The sequence below is a fragment of the Triticum dicoccoides genome, chromosome 6B (genome assembly GCF_002162155.2).
Source record: "Triticum dicoccoides isolate Atlit2015 ecotype Zavitan chromosome 6B, WEW_v2.0, whole genome shotgun sequence".
Lineage (NCBI taxonomy): Eukaryota > Viridiplantae > Streptophyta > Magnoliopsida > Poales > Poaceae > Triticum > Triticum dicoccoides.
In genome coordinates this window covers 70,915,847-70,923,152 of record NC_041391.1, presented here as the reverse complement: position 1 = coordinate 70,923,152, position 7,306 = coordinate 70,915,847, and the positions used below count along the sequence as shown (strand labels likewise).

Below are 7,306 nucleotides of genomic sequence, written 5' to 3'. Positions count from 1 at the left end.
CCATATTATTTTCCTCAGCAAACCCTAGTATTCTTATCTTGTCATCCTGCTCATCATCGTCATACTCACCTGGAATCGGGGGAGGATTCAGGTGAAGTAGTTTATCCAGTTCAATTGTTCTTCCCAGCCGCCACGAAGCAACACCATCACAATCGGTCTTTCTCTCCCACAACTGTGCGGTGAATTCCAACAAATTGAGGAAACCCAGACCACCACTATCTGCCCTTATAACCGTGAAGTAATATTCACGCACATAGTCAGGCTCCTGTATCACAGCTAGTCTCTGCTTCTCAAGATCATATTCAAGGATACTTGATGAACAAAAACCAGTGAGAGTCCAGTAAAGGGAGTTGCCAACCAGAACAGCTGGCTTGGTAGATATATGGGTGCCAAATAAGCTCCGGCTAGGCCCGAATGGAATGGGTGTTGAGATGCTGTTACCCCACACGCCGGTCTCCGACGAGTAAACGCAGACGAGTGCTTCTTGTCCATGTTCTATGCCGTTGTTGCGTGTTGCTACAAAGACCACCTGGAAGTGTCCGACGTCTCCGGCGGCACGAAGCACGGCACCGTTGATCTCTAATGGCGCGGGAACGGCGACGCGGTGCTGGTCGCCAGTGACAGGGTCCCACACAATGAACTGGCGCTGCGTCTCGTCAGAGATGAGTACGAGACCATGGCGGCAGTTGAGGAGATTGAAGCGGCTGACATCACCCCACGGCAAGGAGAAGCGTCCGCGCGGGACACGATCGGGGGCCATGAGAGTAGGCACGAAGGAGGTTTTGCGAAATCCTGTGTTGAAGAAACCGAGGAGGGGAGGGTTGCGACGGTGGTGGACGCGGAAGCGGCGGAGGAAGCCTGGGTCGGAGACGAGGGAGCGCCAGCGCTTGCAGACGAGCGAGGCGCGAGGGAGGGAGGAGGGCTGCGGTGGGAGGCGGAGGAGGATCTCGGAAAGCAAATCGTCATTGTCCAGCGGCGTCGCCCTCGGCGAGCGGCGGCGGCGGCGGCTGGCCATCTCGCAAGTCGTCGCCCTCGTACGTAGATTTTTTCTTTTCTGAGTCTAGCCCTCGTACGAGATGCGCCCGGGACCCTATTTGGGGACCTACGCGCCAGGGATCACGCTGGCGCGCAGGGGCAGGGAGTCTGGCGATATTTGATGGGCTGGCCCAACTCCACCTGGTTCGTTTCTCTGTCTAACTAGATCGGCAACGCGCCTTGGCGCGAGGGTGCCGGTCCTAATGATATGGTCAAGCCATGGAAGATCAAACGGCATGATGCATTAATATAAAGGCAAGTTTAGTACATATATCAGGACAACCGATTGTCGAGTTCAATGGTAAGAAGAAATATTCACTACAGGAAAAAACTTATAAGCCGAGTGCCCAAAACACTAGGCTTATGCCGGTTTGCACTCGGTTTATATATAAGCCGAGTGTTTTTCACGGCTTACAGGACACGGCTTACTAAGGACCGGCTTATCAAGGGTAAGCCGAGATCCACGGGAAAAACACTCAGTTTATATATAAGCCGAGTACACCTACGTAAGCCGAGGGCCAATAAACACACGGTTTATATATAACGGCAGCCGGACACTCACGGTTGCGCCATGTGTCCGTTTATATAAGCCGAGTGCCAGCGAGCACACGGTTTACATGTAAACCGAGGGCCGAGGCAAGCCGCACGGTTTATATGTAAACCGAGGGCCGAGGCAAGCACACGGTATAAATGTAAACCGCGGGCCCCCAATCTGGCTTATATTTAGCGGGGTCGTCGGATAATGGCTTATAAGCCGGGTGCCGCGTCCTTGGACACACAGCTTACAGCCCAGCAGGGTCGTGGCATAATGGCGCTAGTAGCCTGGGACACACGGCTTACAGCCCATTGGGGGCATATACATGCCTTATAAACCGGGTGCTTGCCGCTGGGACACGCGGCTTATAGCGCTAGTAGCATTTTATTTGTGTACGTATGCAACTATATGCTACAAATGGCTTCTGGGAGCACCAACAATATATATACAGCAAAGTTCACAGCAACAATATACTACAAGTTGACAACCATAACAAACCAACCATGAGTAGTCCACAGATGCATACATATTCAAAGAAGGTTCACAAAAACATGTGTACATATGCAACAAGAGTTCACAAACAAAAGGGCCATGAGTTCAAAGTCCACAAGCGTACATATTCAACAAGGGTTCACCTACAAATGCAACAAGAGTCCACAAATGGAATCATGAGTTCCAAGTTCACACCTAGCATGAGTTCAACCTAAAAGATGCAATCAGCTTCCACCACAGCATGTATGCCCACCATTGATGACATCCACGATGCAAACCTATAAGTTTCAAATTGAAGCCAAGTAAGAATTTCCAAAGTTAAATTACAGATCAATAAGGCACAAGATTTAACAAGCATCAACATATAAATTTCAAACTGAAGCTAAGAAGTATGAATAATATAAGGATCAACATTTGTGGGCTCTACCATCAACAATACACAAGGTACAAGTTGAGAGGCACAACCAACAACAAGACACAAGCATCAATAGTGCACAAGCATAGACAACTACCTCGAGTGATCATTGTGGTGTGGAGGTTGAAGCACCATGAGCCGCAGTGGGTGTCACTGGGCTTGCTTGGGCAGGTGTAGATCCACCTACCACAAAGTTATTGGAGTCTTCTCCCGATCGAGGACACTTCAAGCATGAGACGGTAAGATGGTAAGATGCATGATCTTTAAGCATGATGGTAAGATGCATGATTGAAAAGTTGAAGACTTACAAAGCTAAAAGTAGGAAGCGGCGGAACAGGAGGAAGATCCGCAAAGTAGAACCCTGCATATTAGTACTGAACCGAGCGAACGTCTCCTGCAGGGCCGCCTGCTGTTTAACCATGAATTCCTGCTGCTGAAACAGGGCTTGCTGCATTTTCATGGCTTGCTCCTGTTGAAGTAGGGCATTGGCCTGAGCCTCCAGCCGCAACCTGGTTTCTTCCTGCCGCAACCTGCTTTCTTCCTCTAGGCGAGCCTGCAATATGCCATCACAACAAGTTTACCATCGTTGCAATGCAAAGAAGAAACCCGAAGGGAGATCAATGAAGCAAAACATTCATGGAATTGATGCATCATGTGCAGCCCAGGCTCTGGGCGACGCTCAATAGCAGGACCTGAGCTCGACGTGGTAGCACGGAGGTGGGCAAGTTTTGGAATGTCCTTCTTACGGATGGAACCGTCACCAACATATAACCGCCCACGCTTCTTGCCTTGTCCCGACTTGAGGGAAACCGTAACATCAATGTCATGTGAGGCTGGATCAGAGTTGGGCCCGTTGCACTCCTTGAACTTCCCATTATATGCATCAATCCTCAACCCAGCCCTTGGGTTGACCCACCCCCCTTCCAGTTTCTTTGACTTGCGGGAGAGACATAATCCCGTGAAGGTATTGAGCGGCTCTTCACCCTCACCTCTCTCCCTATTCTGCAATAGAAGCAATAATATCCATAAGGGCACAAGTTGAGAAGTTCATAAGCCAAATATATTATTACCTTCTTCTGCACGTAAGCATGGAGGTTGAGGTTGCCTTGAAGGTGTACCGGACCACCCATCAAGGCACGTCGCTCCGAAGCTGCTCTGCGTGTGGCCCTCCACTCTGGGTTTATCCACCTAGATATGATTTGCTAGTAGCAAGGAATCTTGTTGTTGCACCACGGGGGAACCGCCTGAAGTATGTCAAATACATCCAACTTAGGAATGAAACTAAGTTGTTTTAATCGAGGCAATCACAAGTAATTAAATGGAAACTACCTTCATGTACATGGAACGGGTGAGATGCACTCTCCGGGCTAGCGGCTTTTTAAGAAGGATCTTGCGTTCATGCGCGAAATACTTTACCACAGCATTGACGCGAGCCTCGTAAGGCATGTCTTGGACAATCTTCTTGGCAATCTCCTCCACGACCTCATTAGCTTCATCCTCCATACCCTCAACGCAAGTAAAGAAGTCCTACCAAAGTGCATAAATTCGCATAAGACAGTTATCAATGCAATGATTTTGAATATTGGCAAAGAAATAACTAAGAAAATTGACAAAGAATTTTACCCAAAAATCGTTGACCACCCGCTCAGCAGCACTGCGGTACTCCCTGTCCCACTTGTCTTTCGTATCTGGAGCGCGTTTCCAATGCTCCCAAGACCAAGCTGGCTCCTCCTCACCGTCTCCTATGGGAACCAGGCCGGGTTAATAATGCCTACAAAGACATCTAATGATGGTGCTTGGCTGTCATGGCGGGATTGTGCCTTCTGGAATAACCACCAAGGCCCTGCACAATGGAAAGGCAAGTAAGTTAGTATCTGCAAAAAACTTGAATGTAAGGACGTAGTTAAGAGTCCACAGAAGCACTTACCTCACACCAACTGGTTTAACAATGATCCCCTTATGTGGATATGGTCGCGAAGGCAGCGTGGACACCCCACGCAACTAGATTTTGGTCTCCTTAGGAACCGGCCATTCCATGTGCTTTGCCGATTCCTCCACCTCATACTCTCCCTCCTCCAACTCCTCCTGCACAACTAGCTCCTCCTCCCCCTCCTCCTCTGCCTCCTCTTCCCTCTCCTCCATAACTAGCTCCTCCTCCCTCTCCTCCTCCGACTCCTCCTCAGAATGGGCAGAGGGGATAGGGCTAGCAACACGGGACACAAGGGTACGACCATTTCGTCTACCCTGGGTACCATCCACCGTGGCTCGTTGTGCGGGTTTGGCCCTGCCTACCTGTGTGGAACGTGTCGCACCGGTGCCCTTCTTTATGACCCCCGTCAACTTGCCTAACCTTTCAATCACATTGCCAAGTCTCACAACTTTGTTGTTCTTTTTGTTCCCTGGCATCTTCTTAACACCTGCTCCAAGAAACAATAATGCGATTAGTTCATGTTGAAAACTTCATATCCAAAACAAAATCAGTTCAAAAAGGCACATTTAACAGATCATATGCAGAAGTAGAGCAGTTCAAAAGATCAATTTCAAAACTTCATATGCAAAACGAAAGCAGTTGAGAAGGGCATGTTTAAAAGTTCATATGCAAAAGTAGAGCACTTCAGAAGTTCATGTTTAAAAGTTCATATGCTATCAAAAAAAAAAATCATATGCAAAAGTTCACAATCATAGGGCGAGAACTTCTTGGCAAGAAGCACAATTTCATAGAACATAGAGTTGTCTTACATCTTGGATACTAAGGAGTATATTGCAGGTGCCTTCCAGGAAGTTTACTTGATTTCCTGGTTATATGTCAAAAGAACACATCTTGGAAGACAAAAATATGTCCTGGTTTACTTAATATCCAGCTTCTTGGTTATATCCAGATACGAAAGACAGAGATCCAGAAAGTTTACTTAATGTCCTGGAAGACAGAGATCCTCACCTCACGTCGGTGCTAGGTGCTATGTGGGCTGAGGATAATTGGCCATGAGCAATTTAGTTGGAGGTGTCCCTGGGAGTCTTCTTCCTCCAAACTGACCAAGTTGACAAGAACATCGAGTCAGCTCAAATCTTGCTACCCTGTTATATATATATGTACTACTCAGAAATAACAGGTTGCAAATAACAAATTGCAGACTACTCTGAATTCAAGCTTTGACTCATCAAAAGTCTGCGACCTGTTATATATATGTACTCATTAAAAGCTTTTACTCTGAATGCAAGTTTTTCTTGCTGCCATGAGTGAAAGCTTTTATTAACTAAAAAGTACTCTGTTATTGTATCTATCACGGCGCAAATTGGCAGAATTTAATTTACTTCTGAACTTTTACAAATTTCTGAAACTCACAAAAAATTGATTATGCGAGACAGTGAATCAAAATACTACTTTGACAGTGTCAAACTACGCATATTTGTATTAGAACATATACAACAGTGATCATGTCTGTTGGTCGGGTAGCTACTTGACCATGGTAATGCTATAAAGCCTTGTACAGTTTTTATTTTCGGTTGGTATAACATTGCACACTTTCTATTTCTTCAGTCGTATCAGGCCTTGCTTGGTAGCTTTGTTCAGATACGTTTGAGACCCAGCACAACACGAACACAGATGAGGGATAGGAGTTGAGGGGCGCTACCTTGGGCCTCGATGCGTGGTGGCGACCGTCGACGAAGCAGAAGAGTTGAAGAGGACGGCGGTGCAGGTGGCCGGCAGCGTCGGAGTCTAAGAGGAACGGGGCGGCGACGCCTGAGGAGAAGGTGCTCGGGGCGCCAGTGTCGGTGACCTCGGGCCGGGCGGAGACGTTCCCGGCGTTCTTCTCATCCTCGCCGAGCACCTTGCCGCCGGAGGAGGCCCAGCGACCTCAACCCTAGCGAACGGGGGACGGGGGGCGGCGGCGGCGGCCGGGCATGCTCGGGAGAGGAAAAGGCGATGTGTGGGGTGGGGGCGGGGGAGATCTGGAGGAGAGGAACGGCGCCGGAGGAGGGGCGGCGCGGCGGCCGGTGGGTGGGTGGGCGGAGACGGCGGGGCGGGCACAGAGGATTTCGGCGGCGCAGGGAATGGGGGGAAACAGAGTGAGCTTGTGGATTTGGGGGGATTTTAGCCGGGCAGGGAGAGGATTTCAGCTTCGCGCGTGATTTTTGCTAAGTCCCGCGCCTTCATGAAAATGTAAGCCGAGTGTCAAGTAGTGTTACACGGTTTACATTCTTATTTCATTACAACTATTTTCTTTATTTTACTTTACTTTTTTCTTTCATATTTTTTTAGTATTTTCTTTTTTTAACCGGTTGGACCGGTCGGCTTTTCTAAAAGCCGGTCAAACCGGTCAATCTCTGTTTTGTTCGCAAACAAACCCTATCGGGCACCACCACTCCCCTCCACTACCACACTTATCTGGCCATGCCGCAGCGACGCCGCCCCTCCCTCGCCGCGATCTACATTTCTCTCCTGTGTTCTTTCGACCCTCCCTCACACGGTTTTCAGATATGAGCCAATCCGTAGGGCCCGCGTGATCTACGCCTTTGACTGGAGTCAAGAAGGGTTTCACCGGGGTGAACTCCTCTTGGTTTGTGTTACGGCAGGCCATGGCGACATGCCGGAATAATTTTGAGCACACAACTTCACAAGATCCCCTGCCGGCGGTGCCAAGTGCGGCATCCGCACAGTAGGTGCATAACCTTCCCATAGGACTATGGTGTTTGTGTGGCAAGTGTCGCACCAAAGATGTATATTGCATATTTAAACATCACACCATCATTTAATACATATATTTGGACCACATGGAGATGGGTGTGCTCTTCCAACCCTCACTCGCACGGTTTTCGGAGATGAGCCG

The 7,306-nt window shown here is 48.8% G+C and overlaps 1 long non-coding RNA gene across 2 annotated transcripts; it reads right to left on the bottom strand.

Moving 5' to 3' along the window:
- Window positions 1–2,062: 2,062 nt before the first annotated feature.
- Window positions 2,063–6,495, bottom strand: LOC119324627. 2 transcript variants are annotated; one of them, XR_005157053.1, is made up of 10 exons: window positions 6,110–6,495; window positions 5,416–5,506; window positions 4,405–4,894; window positions 4,101–4,320; window positions 3,807–4,004; window positions 3,548–3,721; window positions 3,170–3,479; window positions 2,786–3,030; window positions 2,575–2,700; window positions 2,063–2,340 (listed from the first exon to the last, which is right to left on the bottom strand). It is a non-coding gene; the product is annotated as an uncharacterized LOC119324627 (long non-coding RNA). The 2 variants fall into 2 exon arrangements; XR_005157054.1 differs by lacking the exons at window positions 5,416–5,506; window positions 6,110–6,495 and adding an exon at window positions 5,217–5,373.
- Between the last annotated feature and the right edge of the window lie 811 nt (window positions 6,496–7,306).